A 16362-nucleotide genomic window follows, 5' to 3' on the forward strand; every position below is an offset into this window, starting at 1 on the left:
GATTCTGGATTCAGCTTCTTACTAACACACCGAGGCTGTCACATAATAATGGAAGTGAGAAAACAAGTCAGAATATGAGGAGCGGACGAGCGGGAGGTCACAATGCAGAGAAATTGGTGAAGTCCAAAGAAGGAAATTTCCATATTGTCATGTCAAAGGTTTAACAAGAAAAAAAGAGAAAAGGAAAAGATAAGAAAACTATTTTATGTTTTACATCATGTACATAGATCTAATTTATAGAAAGTGCTCACTGTTATTTATCTTGTATTGACTCCAGAGCTACGCTCACTATTCTGCTGGTACAGTCACTGTGTACATACATTACATTACTTATCCTGTATTATACTCCAGAGCTGCGCTCACTATTCTGCTGGTGCAGTCACTGTGTACATACATTACATTACTTATCCTGTATTATACTCCAGAGCTGCGCTCACTATTCTGCTGGTACAGTCACTGTGTACATACATTACATTACTTATCCTGTATTATACTCCAGAGCTGCGCTCACTATTCTGCTGGTACAGTCACTGTGTACATACATTACATTACTTATCCTGTATTATACTCCAGAGCTGCGCTCACTATTCTGCTGGTGCAGTCATTGTGTACATACATTACATTACCTATCCTCTATTATACTCCAGAGCTGCGCTCACTATTCTGCTGGTACAGGCACTGTGTACATACATTACATTACCTATCCTCTATTATACTCCAGAGCTGCACTCACTATTCTTCTGGTACAGTCACTGTGTACATACATTACATTACTTATCCTGTATTATACCCCAGAGCTACGCTCACTATTCTGCTGGTGCAGTCACTGTGTACATACATTACATTACTTATCCTGTATTATACTCCAGAGCTGCGCTCACTATTCTGCTGGTACAGGCACTGTGTACATACATTACATTACCTATCCTCTATTATACTCCAGAGCTGCACTCACTATTCTTCTGGTACAGTCACTGTGTACATACATTACATTACTTATCCTGTATTATACTCCAGAGCTGCGCTCACTATTCTGCTGGTACAGGCACTGTGTACATACATTACATTACTTATCCTGTATTATACCCCAGAGCTGCGCTCACTATTCTGCTGGTACAGTCACTGTGTACATACATTACATTACTTATCCTCTATTATACTCCAGAGCTGCACTCACTATTCTTCTGGTACAGTCACTGTGTACATACATTACTTATCCTGTATTATACTCCAGAGCTGCGCTCACTATTCTGCTGGTACAGTCACTGTGTACATACATTACATTACCTATCCTCTATTATACTCCAGAGCTGCGCTCACTATTCTGCTGGTACAGGCACTGTGTACATACATTACATTACCTATCCTCTATTATACTCCAGAGCTGCACTCACTATTCTTCTGGTACAGTCACTGTGTACATACATTACATTACTTATCCTGTATTATACTCCAGAGCTGCGCTCACTATTCTGCTGGTACAGTCACTGTGTACATACATTACATTACTTATCCTGTATTATACTCCAGAGCTGCGCTCACTATTCTGCTGGTACAGTCACCGTGTACATACATTACATTACTTATCCTGTATCATACTCCAGAGCTGCGCTCGCTATTCTGCTGGTACAGTCACCGTGTACATACACTCACCGGCCACTTTATTAGGTACACCATGCTAGTAACGGGTTGGACCCCCTTTTGCCTTCAGAACTGCCTCCATTCTTCGTGGCATAGATACAACAAGGTGCTGGAAGCATTCCTCAGAGATTTTGGTCCATATTGACATGATGGCATCACACAGTTGCAGTCGCAGATTTGTCGGCTGCACATCCATGATGCGAATCTCCCGTTCCACCACATCCCAAAGATGCTCCTCTATTGGATTGAGATCTGGTGACTGTGGAGGCCATTGGAGTACAGTGAACTCATTGTCATGTTCAAGAAACCAGTCTGAGATGATTCCAGCTTTATGACATGGCATTGCATTATCCTGCTGAAAGTAGCCATCAGATGTTGGGTACATTGTGGTCATAAAGGGATGGACATGGTCAGCAACAATACTCAGGTAGGCTTTGGCGTTGCAACGATGCTCAATTGGTACCAAGGGGCCCAAAGAGTGCCAAGAAAATATTCCCCACACCATGACACCACCACCACCAGCCTGAACCGTTACCGATACAAGGCAGGATGGATCCATGCTTTCATGTTGTTGACGCCAAATTCTGACCCTACCATCCGAATGTCGCAGCAGAAATCGAGACTCATCAGACCAGGCAACGTTTTTCCAATCTTCAATTGTCCAATTTCGATGAGCTTGTGCAAATTGTAGCCCCAGTTTCCTGTTCTTAGCTGAAAGGATTGGCACCCGGTGTGGTCTTCTGCTGCTGTAGCCCATCTGTAGCCTCAAAGTTGGACGTACTGTGCGGCGTTCAGAGATGCTCTTCTGGCTACCTTGGGTGTAACGGGTGGCTATTTGAGTCACTGTTGCCTTTCTATCAGCTCGAACCAGTCTGGCCATTCTCCTCTGACCTCTGGCATCAACAACGCATTTCCGCCCCCCACAGAACTGCCGCTCACTGGATGTTTTTTCTTTTTCGGACCATTCTCTGTAAACCCTAGAGATGGTTGTGCGTGAAAATCCCAGTAGATCAGCAGTTTCTGAAATACTCAGACCAGCCCTTCTGGCACCAACAACCATGCCACGTTCAAAGGCACTCAAATCACCTTTCTTCCCCCCCATACTGATGCTCGGTTTGAACTGCAGGAGATTGTCTTGACCATGTCCACATGCCTAAATGCACTGAGTTGCCGCCATGTGATTGGCTGATCAGAAATTAAGTGTTAACGAGCAGTTGGACGGGTGTACCTAATAAAGTGGCCGGTGAGTGTACATTACATTACTTATCCTGTATTATACTCCAGAGCTGTATGTGTGCCCCATTATGAGCGCAGCTCTGGAGTATAGTAATGTACAGTGTGTAACTGACTCCTCATTATACATGATTTCTCGCTCTGTAATACTCTGCAGTGTTGTCGGGACTTTGCTGTTTGCTTTAGGTTTCGCGGTCGGTGATGTTACAGGTCAGAGCTCTTGTATTACAAGTAAAACTATTGAGACGCAGAAAGTTCCGGTCACCAGGCGGAGTTCCTGTAACGTGATCTTATATTATATTACAGGATTTCAAGGGGTTTAGAAAGTAGAAAATAATAAAACCTTCTAACACAGAAACTTTATCGATTCTCGCTAAGTCTGACACCTGCAATAACGTGACTCGCGTATTGTCTGATGGATCTCACCGCAGCCCGACACTCACTTGATAGAAAGAACCTCGGAGGTTACACTGAAGGGTTAATAGTTTGTTTGTGCATGAAAAAATGAAGCAAATGAAGAAAAGGGAAATGTAAATCCCGTTAATATTCGGGGTGACCTTTGCCCTTTGCCGTCTTCTCGGCACTTGCAGTGTTTGGAGATTGTTCCCGCCGCCATCTTGGAGAACTAATCCCAGATCTTCTGTGGATGTCGCTCCAATCCGTCTGTCTCTTTATGTCATCCCAGACAGACTGGACGTTGATGAGATCAGGGCTATATGGCTATATCTGTAGGGGTGGGATCATCACTTCCAGGCTCCTCCTCCAAAGGGCAAAGGTCACACCGAATATTAATGGATTTACCTTTCTCTTTTCTTCCTTCACTTCATTGTCTATCGCTTAACCCTTCTGTTCCTGGAAGCTTCTCTCCTTGTGGTCTGAGGTTGTCTGTAAGTTCTGTAAAGTCGCCGGGGTTATAAAGCTCCAGGACTTCTCCTCTGCAGATCTGGGGGATTATTCCCTTCACTAACTGATAATTCCAGTGAAATCGAATAAAAGGGATTGTCCCAAAACCACATGTAAAGGGGAACTCTGCTCACACTCACACTATTACAGTACAACGTTACCTTTAATCTGGTGCATGACCCCATGTGACCCTGAGGTGCGTGACGTCACCTAGGAGGCCAGAAGAGGCCGGAGCAGGACCCGGAGAACGTGATGGAGGCCGCGAGGAGGAGACACAGAAGAGGTGACAATAGCTTGAACTCTTTATTATTTAGCTGGATACTTCCTATATAAGAATTTTACTCGAGTTCTCGCCCAATAAAGGTTGGACCGAAACAAATCTTTGGGCCGATCTTCTGAACCCAAAATGAAATGACTCTGGAGTTTCGCCCACCCTAGCGTGCAGCTGCTCCACCACTTAAGCCCATTGCCCGCAGACTTGGATCTTGTGCTGCTGTTGTCACTTTCAGAGACGTTTCGATCTTTGTGGCGAGTGACGATACCCCGAGCAGGCATTATTGTTTCACCAGCCAGTGGTCAGGTGAGGTCATGTGGTCCATCACGTCATGGCCGAGCTGTTGCATCTCCTCCTACTGTAGACATCTTTTGGGTTGAGCTCTTCTCCCTTCTCTTCCCAATAGTAGCACTTATAGGTGACAGGGGCACAACTGGACAATCCTAAAAATTAGGAGGTTTGTCCACTTACCGTACACTTGGCCCTATAATACACCAACAAGGAGGTCTCGGATATGGCACGCTCAGTAAGGCCAGGGCCACCATCAGGGCAGTAGTGGCAGTATTACCATAAGGGTCCCAGGCCCAGTTCTAATGGAAAGCGGCGTGGGCCTCGCACCAGAACCCATGTGATGTATGTGCTGGGCGTGGACCGGCCCTCTTCATTCACCCACCGCTACCAATGTCTGTGCCCACTGCCTGTGAACACCGAAAACTGGATAAGTGACACTGAGACAAGGCTACAGCCATAGAGGTCACACACCACAAGGATGGAAGGATCCAAAGACCAAATACAAGATAGGGTTAAAAAATAGGTGACGCACATTGTATAGGTAGATAATATAACCATGTGTGCAATAGCTTCAGTCTCCTCCTCCAAGTCTTACCGTCCACTTTGAAGGATATTTTTGAAAGTTTTATCAAGTGCATGACACTCTGGGAAGAAAGAAAAGTCAAGATCATGGAAGGTGTCATTCAAGGGGTCCTCCAAGGGGTCATCCAGGGAGTCATCCAAAGTGTCAATCAAGGGGTCATCCAGGGAGTCATCCAAGGGGTCATCCAGGGAGTCATCCAAAGTGTCAATCAAGGGGTCATCCAGGGAGTCATCCAAGGGGTCATCCAGGGAGTCATCCAAAGTGTCAATCAAGGGGTCCTCCAAGGGGTCATTCAAGCGGTCATCCAAGGGGTCTATTATTGATGTTGTTTCATCTTAGATGAGTGGACAAGAGATGTCCCTTCGGTGATGGATTACCTGGATTGTCGTCCGTTCTTTTGCCCTGGAGTTATGGAATGATTTCTTCCCACCGTCCACCTTTATGTCTTTGTAATGGTAGGGGGATGGTTGCTGTAATGTGTCGACTTCTTTTGTAGGCAAGTTAATCTAGAAGAAAGGATCTGAGAGTCAGGAAAGCTTCCTCAGGTCCTGCAGACATTACTAGTCTTATTTTCCCTTGTCATCTTTTTTATGAAGGAGTCGAAATTTGCAGATTGTTATTGGACGTGCAGTAGAAGCGGAGTGCCCACCTACAGGGGCGTAGAGGGGAGGTGCAAATGGGCATACTCACCTCTCCTGGACCTCCCCTGGTGTCCGGTGGTCCCTCAGCATCCTCTTGTGGTTGATGTCTCATGTCCCGGGGTCACCTTGGAGGCCTGTGATTGGACTTCAGCTGGGTCACGTGGGCCTCGCCATATCATGACTGTGACCCATATTTATGCTGCAGAACCTCCCCTAGACCTCCACTCATTATAGCCTGGGGTCTGTATGATAATAACACTTCTATCTAATGTCCTGAGGTTCCTCCAGCTCTGACCCTCTACAGACGACCACTCGCCCCTCTAGGGTGTATGACAAGGGTAGGATTTCTATACTGGACCCTCATTGTCACTCACCTATTGTATATGTACGTACCTCCTTGTCACTGTCACTCACCTCTTGTATATGCACCCAATACTTCTCAGCAGCAGCACAATGACTGTAGAAGCGGCAACGGGGAGGACTATCCATAACCGGATTCGGGACCCTTGGGTGGAAGCTTCTTCTCTTATAGAATACGACTGAGCTGCAATAATAAGTACATCGCTGTTAGGGCCGAGAACCTCAAGAGAAAAACGTTGTTATTACTTGGTAAATAAATTCCGACTCAAGATGTTTTTTATTTTTAAGTTTATTTTTGTGAACTTTTTGTCTTCCCTTTGTTTGGGATAGAGTATGGTATATAGCACATATCTCCTTCCTTACCTTCCTCGTTTGCTGGTTATATCCAGATATGTGTGTCGTGAGATGACCAACTTATCAAGACACACCCTGTTAGTTGTTTTTACAGGTCCAGCGCCACACATACAAATGTGGCTGGGTCAGGTATTGCAGCTCAGTCCCATTCATAGTATGGAGTAATCGGGTCTGACTGGTGGGGTCCTAGAGATTGAGGATAGGGTATCCGTGTTAAAACCCCAATATAAATGGACTCTCTGCAGAATTTATGTGACATATGGTGATCGGAGCAGGGTCAGGGGGAAGGTCATATGGTATCTCAATAACAATGGTTATTACCCAACAGGGCATGAAAGTCCTAAACTTACCCCATAAGCGCCGCTGCTGGTCCTACTTACCTGTGTAATTGGACCAGCTTAGAAAGACGTCTCTCGTCTCTGAGGGCTGGATGATGTACACAGGTGACTTCTGCCCCTTCTAGGCTCTTACTCATGGGGTGGGTCAGGTTACTGGTCACGCTCCCATCTGGGTTGACGCTGCTGAATGTCTGAGGTTGGTCCCATGAAAGGTTCCATGAGATGTTCGGAGCCGGAAGTCCTGATCCAATATAGGTGACAACCAGCAATTTTTCCAATGTCTTCGGGAAGTCGATTATCTCAACGTCCAAAGTCATGTCAGAAATTGTTTCTTCTATTTATGAAATAAATAAAATGTTTTTACTTAATTGACCTTCATTAATTAACCAATAAAACTGATTGTGACATAAACCATTACAATGTAGCAGCAGATGACATTCTACATTTAGGCACAAAACACATTGTGTCTTTCTCAAAACTTGCCAGATCTGAACAATGAGGAGCAATGAGCGAGGTCTCGTCTGGTTGTCGTCTACTAAGAATTGTATCACGTACAACCTGTAGATACAGGGGCCGCTTTATACAGGAGTGCAGCCATGTTTTTCTGATCCAGGAAAAAATTTGGAAAATTTTGGCACAAATCTTAATTTTAGTTGAAAATATACCAAATAAAATTGACACAAAATGTCACATGGCAATTGTAAGATTCACGATGCAAACATCCAAGGCTGGAGGAGATACAGAAATGTAACATGACGTTGGCTGTGATCACACAGGCTGTAGTATATAGCAAAGACTTGGCTGTCACTACTGGTGTCGGAGGGAACGTCTTACAGATTTACCCCCCCACATGACACAATCACCACTGATCAGGTCCCTCTCACCTCTGTCATCCCTTTCGAGGTGATTGTGGGGTGTTGAAGGGGTATAATGGGAGCTGAGGCTGTACGGAGGCTGCCAGGGTCAGGGCCGTATAGGAATATACTGCAAAGTACAGCTCACCTCACAAAACACAAGCCCTCACTCACCTCTCTGCACTTTTATAGTTATGGTGATTTTATTTTGTCTTTAAAGAAACTGAAAAATCTTCTTTTATCAACCAACATAGTCAAAGGGGAACGCCGTAGCTTTAATTCTGGTCAAGGACCGGGTGCAATCCTACAAATGACTCAGCAGGGGCTGAGGTGACCCCGTGTGACCGGGCAGATGTGACTCTCTGCTCATCGCAGCAGATCCAGTCTGGTCATTGTGATACTATTATGTCATCAGTCTCTGCACAAATGGGGGAAATCTCTTATATAACAAAGAGTTCACTAGAAATCAGTGAAGGTCACCCTTAAAGGGGATGTCCAGGACCAGTTTTGTTTTTTTACAAAAGTTCCCTAAATTAAAGGATTTTTTGGGGGGAGTTACACTTTGACCTATGCTTAGAATAAGTCATCATTATTAGATCATTGGGGGTCCAATACTTGGAGGCTCCACCAGTTGGTTGTTTGTAGATCAGTGGCCTCTTCATGGTAGTGCCGTACATTGTATAGTGGCCATGAAAAATAGAAAAATGGCCACAAACGTGACATCACATGGGCGGAAAATAGAAGCTGGTCCCAGGTCTCCTACCCCTCCAATCAGATTTTGAAGATCTACCCTGGGAATAAGTCATGCATATCTAACACCCACAAAATCCCTTTAAGATGTGTTGTCTACACGACAAGGCCATGGTGGCCATTCATGACATGACTATGGGCACAACATCACCTCTGCCTCGACTCAGCCCAGTTTTCGGGTTGATTGTTTAGGGTCTCCATTATGTAAATCTATGTACCAGGGAGGAGATATGTGACCTTCCTAGTTTAGATATTTGTGGCCATGACGGATAACCTTATTGAGTTATTGGGCTCCATACCATAGACATCCAGGCAGATTGTTCCATAGGAAGCTCCAACTGGAAACAGATTGAAGATACACTTAAAGCATCCCTGGTCCTGGGGGGTCACGGGGCTGATAGTGAGTGCGGACACATTCTGGGCGTCTACAGGAGAGTATTTTGCCCGATTCTTGTAGTGGCCGAGGATTTTCTGCCCATAAACCTTACTGGTGGTGGCCACAGGCCCAGTCATATGGCCGGACTCTTTCTGCCATGTGATTTGGATGACATCAGCTGTTGGGGTCATGAGCTGACACCGGAGAGTCACGTCCCTGCCGACGGCCGCTGACAGCTTACTCTCACTTTTTACTGGGATCGAACCTGAAATAAAAAGTCCAAGTCTGTGGTCAGTCTAGATTGTGTTTACGGCAGTCGTCTAAGGTTATTGTGGATGCATTTATGTTATAGGGAGTCAGTTCTACAGGGCAGGGCTAAATATATTCTGTGCAGGAGGGCGAAGGAGATCAAAGCTCAGAATCCCACCACCTTGTCTGCTTCTGCCTCACACCGCCCCCCTGACAGTATGGAGCCTAAGTAGTATATTAGGTACCAAAACTAACAACAATGGTTGCTCAGGAACGGCGGGGGCTAGAGAAAAAATACCCATCGTGCCGGAATCAGTGGAGCTGTGTCTATTGTATGATATAAAGAGCTGGAGGTGGCGAAACGTCCTCTAACATAAAATTCTATAATGGCTGATCAGTCCCTATTAGGGGGAGTTGAAGGACAATAAAAATGATCTCCATGAGCAGTTCAGAGGAAAAACATTCTGAAAAAAATCCTACCAAGCCTTGTATAGGGACATTGCATAGTGATATATGGCCATCCAGGGCTGTGTATGGTGACGGTACAAGAACTCACCCAGGGCTCGTACTTCACACCAGCAGCTCAGCAGAATCAGGAGTTTCATTTCTGAATTGTTTGTCTTCCAGAAACCTGTCGTAGGTCGCACTAATAGAAAGGAACAAATACACAGTAACAGAGAGGGGACACCGGGGTGTGTCTGGGGTCGCTCAGACCTTATTGCTTTGTGTTGGTGACGCCAGCGCCCGGTCACCTCTCTGTCAGTAGATCCAGGTTGTGTCCTTCAGGTCTCCCATAGTCCCAGGTATGTGATGACCAGACAGACGCTCCGGTGACTCCAGTCCACAAGGCTCAGTAGGTCTCTTATAGGTTTTACACTGACAGTAATACATTTAACCCCTTCAGGACACAACTTCTCTTGGACTTCAGAGACTTTATATTTTCCATCAAGGGCTTATGTATTGCAGTAGGACTTGTGTTTTCTAGGATGTTGGTGAAATATAATATAGAACTTTTAGGTGGGATCAGGTGAAAACACAACAAAACCATCACACACCTCCCAACTTTTGAAGAACTGAAAGAGGGAAAAATGTGCGGTGCCGAGGCAGGTTTAGCTCCACCCACTTTTATGTTGACTCCGCCCATTCTAATTCATTTTTCATGTGCCCGCACACAGTATAATCCTCCTACAGTCACGCGTAAATTATATGTCTTCCCTCCAACTCTCCCCCAGTTTCATATACACCCTTCATCTGCCCCCAGTTTCATGCCCCCCATCTCTACCCCAGAATCATTTCCTCCATCTCTGCCCACAGTGTCATGTCCCCCCATCTCTGCCTCCAGATTCATGTCCCTCCATCTCTGCCCCAGTGTCATGTCCCCTCATTTCTTCCCCCACTTTCACGTCCCCCCATCTCTGTCCCCAGATTCATGTCCCTCCATCTCTTCCCCCAGATTCATATCCCCATATCTCTGCCCCAGAATCATTTCCCTCCATCTCTTCCCCCAGATTCATGTCCCCACATCTCTGCCCCCAGATTCATGTCCCTCCATCTCTTCCCCCAGATTCATATCCCCATATCTCTGCCCCAGAATCATTTCCCCCATCTCTTCCCCCAGATTCATGTCCCCACATCTCTGCCCCCAGATTCATGTCCCTCCATCTCTTCCCCCAGATTCATATCCCCATATCTCTGCCCCAGAATCATTTCCCCCATCTCTGCCCCCAGATTCATGTCCCCACATCTCTGCCCCCAGATTCATGTCCCTCCATCTCTTCCCCCAGATTCATATCCCCATATCTCTGCCCCAGAATCATTTCCCCATCTCTGCCCCCAGATTCATGTCCCCACATCTCTGCCCCCAGATTCATGTCCCTCCAGCTCTGCCCCCAGATTCATGTCCCCCCATCTCTGCCCCCAGATTCATGTCCCTCCATCTCTGCCCCCAGATTCATGTCCCCCCATCTCTGCCCCCAGATTCATGTCCCTCCATCTCTGCCCCCAGATTCATGTCCCTCCATCTCTACCCCCAGATTCATGTCCACCCATCTCTGCCCCCAGATTCATGTCCCCCATCTCTGCACCCAGATTCATGTCCCCCATCTCTGCCCCCAGATTCATGTCCCCTCATGTTTGCCCCAAATTCATGTCCACCCATCTCATTCCCCAGATTCATGTCCCCCCATCTCTGCATCCAGATTCATGTCCCTCCATCTCTTCCGCCAGATTCATGTCCCCTCCATCTCTGCCCCCAGATTCATGTCCCCCATCTCTGCCCCCAGATTCATGTCCCCTCATTTTTGCCCCCAGATTCATGTCCCCTCATCTATGCCCCCAGATTCATGTCCCCCCATCTCTGCCCCCAGAATCATGTCCCTCCATCTCTGCCCCCAGATTCATGTCCCCATCTCTGCATCCAGATTCATGTCCCTCCATCTCTTCCGCCAGATTCATGTCCCCCCATCTCTGCCCCCAGAATCATGTCCCTCCATCTCTTCCCCAGAATCATGTTCCTCCATCTCTGCCCCCAGATTCATGTCCCCCCATCTCTGCCCCCAGATTCATGTCCCCCCATCTCTGCCCCCAGATTCATGTCCTCCCATCTCTGCATCCAGATTCATGTCCCTCCATCTCTTCTGCCAGATTCATGTCCCCTCCATCTCTGCACCCAGATTCATGTCCCCCCATCTCTGCCCCAGATTCATGTCCCCTCATTTTTGCCCCCAGATTCATGTCCCCTCATCTATGCCCCCAGATTCATGTCCCCCATCTCTGCCCCCAGATTCATGTCCCCCCATCTCTGCACAGTTTCATGTCGTTCCCCCTCCTTCATCTGCCCCAGTTTCATGGGCCCCCATCATTATGTTCCACCTCAATGTTTAACATAAACCCCCCTTATACTCACCTTCCAACGTTCCCCCCGCCGCTCTCTCTCCGCAGTTCCACTAACAGAGTTGTAGGTGCGATGTGACATCATCACATCGTGCTTACACATCCACTAGCCAGAGCGCCGCGGTAAAGAATGGAGCTGAGCTGTGACAGCTTTAGTCGCGGAGGACGCAGATCAGAATTGAAACCAGGACCGCGGGACAGGACACCGAAATCGTGAATGTCCCGCGGAAATCGGGAAGGTTGCGAGGTATGCCTCCATTTTTCTTTTTAACCGTGTTCACCATGTGGTGAAAATGATAGAACTTTATATTACAGGTGAGCATTATTGTATTGCCGTGTATTCCGCCTAGTAATAGGAAATCTTACCGGTCGCGTATTAGACCTTCCCTGTGGCAGAACCTAATAGGACAATGTGTACAGGGTCACAGAGTTACTGTGCAGTGTGGTGTAAGCCGGATAATACAAGTATAGCCTGGAGTGATGGGCAGAGCGAGGATCCGGCAGGCGCCATCACCATAATATCACTGGGAGGGGTAACACCCTCAGTATTAGGGCAGAAAGGGGCAAAAAAATAGGAAATCAGGCTAAAAACATGCAAAAAAATTCAACTATTAAACTGAACCACAAAACCTAAAGATAAAGAGAAGTTACATGTTTGTCATGAAATCTGAAATTGTCCAAATGCTTCTAAATAATCCCCTAAATAATCCCCTAAATAATCCCCTAAATAAGTGATGATGAATATTATATAAGAAATATAAAGGACAGAGAAGAAGAAGCGGAGACGTGGTCCTACCTCCTCCTGAGACGTGTCATTGTCCGGCTCTGCTGTGTGATATCACCCGCTATGTACATAGTCATACAATACACAGGGTGTGCCGTGTTATATAAACCACAATATTATGTGCAGATACTGATACTAAGGTATATATTGACTCAGGCCCTGTATATAGATGTGTGTGCGGCGGGGTTCAGGTAACTTGGTCATTACTTTTGGGCTACAACTAATAGCTTTATAAAATATAAGGAGACAGACAACACCCCGGCCTACAGATTTACTGACACCTTTATTCTACACATTAATAATCAATTAACACAAAGAAATATTTCACATCACAAGAGTAAAATGTAATCCAAATAAAGTGCCGACATACAGGACAACGTAACGTATCAGAACTGGTAATAAATGTATCAACGTAACAAAGACTCGCACTAGATAAATATCAGCTCAGATACATCTCACCATACATATAGTATAACGGTGCTATTCTATATATGTGGTGTGGCGGGTTTATTTATTCATAGCATTGAAGTGTTACTTAGTGACAATATAGTGGTACGAGTTTATAACAGTATGGGAGGTGTATTTATATATGGTATGGAAGCATTATCTAGTTACAATATAAAGGTATTATTCTATAACACTATGGCAGGTGTATTTATATGTGGTATGGAAGTATTATCTAGTTACAATATAGAGGTATTATTCTATAACACTATGGTAGCTTTATTTATATGTGGTATGAAAGTATTATCTAGTTACAGTATAGAGGTACTGTCTATAACACTATGGCAGGTGTAGTTATATGTGGTATGGAAGTTACAGTATAGAGGTATTATTCTATAACAGTATGGCAGGTGTATTAATATGTGGTATGGAAGTATTATCTAGATACAGTATAGAGGTATTATTCTATAACAGTATGGTAGGTGTATTTATATATGGTATAGAAGTATTATCTAGTTACAGTATAGAAGTATTATTCTATAACAGTATGGTAGGTGTATTTATATATGGTATAGAAGTACTGTATTATCTAGTTACTGTAGAGAGGTACTGTCTATAACACTATGGCCGATGTATTTATATATGGTATAGAAGTACTGTATTATCTAGTTACTGTAGAGAGGTACTGTCTATAACACTATGGCAGGTGTATTTATATATGGTATAGAAGTACTGTATTATCTAGTTACTGTAGAGAGGTACTGTCTATAACACTATGGTAGGTGTATTTATATGTGGTATAGAAGTACTGTATTATCTAGTTACTGTAGAGAGGTACTGTCTATAACACTATGGCAGGTGTATTTATATATGGTATAGAAGTACTGTATTATCTAGTTACTGTAGAGAGGTACTGTCTATAACACTATGGTAGGTGTATTTATATGTGGTATAGAAGTACTGTATTATCTAGTTACTGTAGAGAGGTACTGTCTATAACACTATGGTAGGTGTATTTATATGTGGTATGGAAGTTACAGTATAGAGGTATTATTCTATAACAGTATGGCAGGTGTATTAATATATGGTATAAAAGTATTATCTAGTTACAATATAGAGGTATTATTCTATAACAGTATGGTAGGTGTATTTATATATGGTATAAAAGTATTATCTAGTTACAGTATAGAGGTATTATTCTATAACAGTATGGCAGGTGTATTTATATATGGTATAGAAGTATTATCTAGTTACAATATAGAGGTATTATTCTATAACAGTATGGCAGGTGTATTTATATATGGTATAGAAGTATTATCTAGTTACAATATAGAGGTATTATTCTATAACAGTATGGTAGGTGTATTTATATATGGTATAAAAGTATTATCTAGTTACAATATAGAGGTATTATTCTATAACAGTATGGCAGGTGTATTTATATATGGTATAGAAGTACTGTATTATCTAGTTACTGTAGAGAGGTACTGTCTATAACACTATGGTAGGTGTATTTATATGTGGTATGGAAGTTACAGTATAGAGGTATTATTCTATAACAGTATGGCAGGTGTATTAATATATGGTATAAAAGTATTATCTAGTTACAATATAGAGGTATTATTCTATAACAGTATGGCAGGTGTATTTATATATGGTATAGAAGTACTGTATTATCTAGTTACTGTAGAGAGGTACTGTCTATAACACTATGGCAGGTGTATTTATATGTAGTATAGAAGTTACAGTATAGAGGTATTATTCTATAACAGTATGGCAGGTGTATTAATATATGGTATAAAAGTATTATCTAGTTACAATATAGAGGTATTATTCTATAACAGTATGGCAGGTGTATTTATATATGGTATAGAAGTATTTAGTTACAGTATAGAGGTATTATTCTATAACACTATGGCAGGTGTATTTATATATGGTATAGAAGTACTGTATTATCTAGTTACTGTAGAGAGGTACTGTCTATAACACTATGGTAGGTGTATTTATATGTGGTATGGAAGTTACAGTATAGAGGTATTATTCTATAACAGTATGGCAGGTGTATTAATATATGGTATAAAAGTATTATCTAGTTACAATATAGAGGTATTATTCTATAACAGTATGGCAGGTGTATTTATATATGGTATAGAAGTACTGTATTATCTAGTTACTGTAGAGAGGTACTGTCCATAACACTATGGCAGGTGTATTTATATGTGGTATAGAAGTTACAGTATAGAGGTATTATTCTATAACAGTATGGCAGGTGTATTAATATATGGTATAAAAGTATTATCTAGTTACAATATAGAGGTATTATTCTATAACAGTATGGCAGGTGTATTTATATATGGTATAGAAGTATTTAGTTACAGTATAGAGGTATTATTCTATAACACTATGGCAGGTGTATTTATATATGGTATAGAAGTACTGTATTATCTAGTTACTGTAGAGAGGTACTGTCTATAACAGTATGGCAGGTGTATTTATATATGGTATAGAAGTACTGTATTATCTAGTTACTGTAGAGAGGTACTGTCTATAACACTATGGCAGGTGTATTTATATATGGTATAGAAGTACTGTATTATCTAGTTACTGTAGAGAGGTACTGTCTATAACACTATGGTAGGTGTATTTATATGTGGTATAGAAGTACTGTATTATCTAGTTACTGTAGAGAGGTACTGTCTATAACACTATGGTAGGTGTATTTATATGTGGTATGGAAGTTACAGTATAGAGGTATTATTCTATAACAGTATGGCAGGTGTATTTATATATGGTATAGAAGTACTGTATTATCTAGTTACTGTAGAGAGGTACTGTCTATAACACTATGGCAGGTGTATTTATATGTGGTATAGAAGTTACAGTATAGAGGTATTATTCTATAACAGTATGGCAGGTGTATTAATATATGGTATAAAAGTATTATCTAGTTACAATATAGAGGTATTATTCTATAACAGTATGGCAGGTGTATTTATATATGGTATAGAAGTACTGTATTATCTAGTTACTGTAGAGAGGTACTGTCTATAACACTATGGCAGGTGTATTTATATATGGTATAGAAGTACTGTATTATCTAGTTACTGTAGAGAGGTACTGTCTATAACACTATGGCAGGTGTATTTATATATGGTATAGAAGTACTGTATTATCTAGTTACTGTAGAGAGGTACTGTCTATAACACTATGGAAGTTACAGTATAGAGGTATTATTCTATAACAGTATGGCAGGTGTATTAATATATGGTATAAAAGTATTATCTAGTTACAATATAGAGGTATTATTCTATAACACTATGGCAGGTGTATTTATATATGGTATAGAAGTATTTAGTTACAGTATAGAGGTATTATTCTATAACAGTATGGTAGGT

The sequence above is a fragment of the Leptodactylus fuscus genome, chromosome 2 (genome assembly GCF_031893055.1).
Source record: "Leptodactylus fuscus isolate aLepFus1 chromosome 2, aLepFus1.hap2, whole genome shotgun sequence".
Classification (NCBI taxonomy): domain Eukaryota; kingdom Metazoa; phylum Chordata; class Amphibia; order Anura; family Leptodactylidae; genus Leptodactylus; species Leptodactylus fuscus.